Here is a 2,845-nt window from a genome sequence, read left to right on the forward strand (position 1 = left end):
CACTTAGTCGCTAAAAGAAGTAAGGTGAGAGATTAGGAAGTGGCTTTCGAGTGGAACCATGGAAGGGCCCTTAAGGTGCACTAAAATTGAGAATAAATGTCACTAGCTTATGAACTTCAATGTATGGAGTGTGTAAAAAAAAAAGAAAAAAAAAGAAAAAAGAAAAAAACAAAAAAGAGGAAAATTTTTGCAAGAAAGAGCAAACAAAAGTTCAACTAATGTAGAAAGACACACCTCCTTATCCTTCTCACTCGTGCTAGTGAAACCATAGAAGTGCTTGATGGAAAAGAGTATCATGTTAGTTATGGTGTATGACAAGTGAATGGGTTGAGAAGATATTGCGCTTGAATTGTGAGTGTAGTGTATTAAAGTGCTTAGGAGGGTTAGTCACTATTCCAAAATGTATCCTACCCGTCCCTTAGCCTGCATTACAACCTTAAAGTCCTAATTGATCCTAGATTTAGCTAGCTTAGATTAGTAGAGATGTACACTACGGGCAAGCTTATGGTACGACCACGGGATGCACATGAATTCTTTGTGAGAGTGAGTGAATGTTGTTCAATTATGTGATGTCCTTAATTTATGTTCAATGACATATTTAATTTTGTGGACTACTTTGATATTCACTCTTTTGCTTGTGGTGAGGGCACTTGATCTCATGACGGATTGGTGAAATTGTACACTTTCTTGTGTTGGGTGAGTGCGTGTGTTGAGGATGCTTAGTGGTAACGAGTCGTCTCTTGAGGTAAGGTGATTGTGGAGAGGTTGCTTGAGTTGATTGAGTTAGTTGAAAAATATTGAGTATACTTGAGCTATTTAAAAAACGGGAAGAATGTAAAATTTATGTGTTCATGCTTAATTGCCGACATCGATCATAGTCAAAAGGTAGGTTGTTTAATTGAATTAATTGTGAGGTCCTCTTTCATAGTGCTAAGTACGTTTTGGGGGTGCTAATATAGTTCCATTGCTCGAGGACGAACAAGAGTCTAAGTGTGGGGTGTTGATAATCGTCTTAATGTATGCATATTTTGATATATATCGCCTCACATTTTACTCATGTCTCGACGATTTGAGATGTTTAATATGATTATTTGTGCTAAATTTTGGTATTTCTATGTGTAGGAATCATTTGGATGCAATTTGGGACGAAAGGGCGCGAATTGGAGCAAAATCGAGACAAAATCGCAAAAAGGGAGATTTGAGGGCCACAGCTAGTGCGGGGGCGCTGGCTGTGGCGCAATTTACAGCAGCAAAATGTTTGAGCGCCAGGGCCAGCGCCCCACGGTTCCCTGGACGCTCAAGACGGAAAAGTGTCCTTTTTCAACTAGGACTCGGTTATTTCGACTCCTAGATGCCCCCAACTCATATAAAAGCCAACCTAAACCTATTTTTGAGGGGAGGTGGTGATTTAGAGAGAAGAGGGAGGCGCCAAACACTCGAAAGCAAGGATTTGATCAATTCTTCCATCCCTTTCCTAGTATTAATTGATTTTATGTTTGAAAACATTATTTTTGATAATTGTATGAACATGAGTGGCTAAGAAACCTATTGTTCTAAGGTTATGGATATACATGAATGTTGATGTTTGAAGTTTAATTTGACGAAGTTGATTTTATCATATTGGGTTGTTTATTTAATTCTATTTTTAATTATTTTGTTGAGTAGCTAACAGTAAAATACTATCTACGAATCTAGAGTTGAACTCGAAAGTGGGAACTCTAGATTGCATATAGAATTAAATAGAGCAAGTTCTTGAACCCGGGCATCGGGAACGGATTCGCAATTAGGATAGACATATACCTAATTGCCTTGCTCGGTTGCAATACAAGAATTGTAAATGCGTTCTTGTTAATCTTAATTCCATATACATATAGGTATTAAGTTAGCTTAAATAGGCGAGTAAGAACTCGACAGATTCTTATGAGTAATATCAACCCTGTCAATCAACAATCCAGATAAATCAATTAGTTATTTTAAGCTAAGAATGCAACATGATTGTTAGATAACCCGTGACCCTGAAATATTATCTCCTATTGGTTGTTATTCAAAACTATTTAAGTGTTGTGTTGATTTCTACTATTTTATTACTTGATAGTTTTTAGGTAGTAAATTAGAAAATTATCTATTTTATAAGAAATCGCTTAAATCGATAAGCTATTTGAGCCACAGCCAGCGCCCCACGCTGGCTGTGGCCCTCAAATCTCTCTTTTTGCGATTTTGTCCCGATTTTGCTCCAATTCGCGCCTTTTCGTCCCAAATTGCATCCGAATGATTCCTACACATAGACATACCAAAAGTTAGCACAAATAATCATATTAAACATCTCAAATCGTCGAGACATGAGTAAAATGTGAGGCGATATATATCAAAATATGCATACATTAAGCCGATTATCAACTCTTCGAGAGATTTTGAGATTCCATTATCAACATTCTCATCAAATTATTTTTTCCTATATATCACACGTTTCTTACGAAATTAGGCTTCGATATTCATTTCAAATGCAATTTTCTTAGCAGAAATCATAGCAGTTGCAAATCCTTATTCTCTATATATGTTAAAAAAAGAATCAAACATTTTTACTTCACTTTAACTTTTTTTTTAAACTTATATATAGCCTATCATGTGTTCATAAATATGGGGCCTATATGGGGCCTAAGGCAGTTGCTTTACCTGTTTTAGGGAAGAGCCGCCCCTGTAATAGAGTTACTATTTGGCTTAAGTTTTGTTTGTTTGTAAAGTTTTTTGTTTATTTGAAACGAACTCTCAAAGTTGGGATTTGTTCGGTACAAATTTTTATTTGAAAATTATTGTGTTATTCTTTTCAATACGGATTTAATACTGC

This window comes from Nicotiana tabacum, chromosome 4 (genome assembly GCF_000715075.1).
Source record: "Nicotiana tabacum cultivar K326 chromosome 4, ASM71507v2, whole genome shotgun sequence".
NCBI lineage: Eukaryota > Viridiplantae > Streptophyta > Magnoliopsida > Solanales > Solanaceae > Nicotiana > Nicotiana tabacum.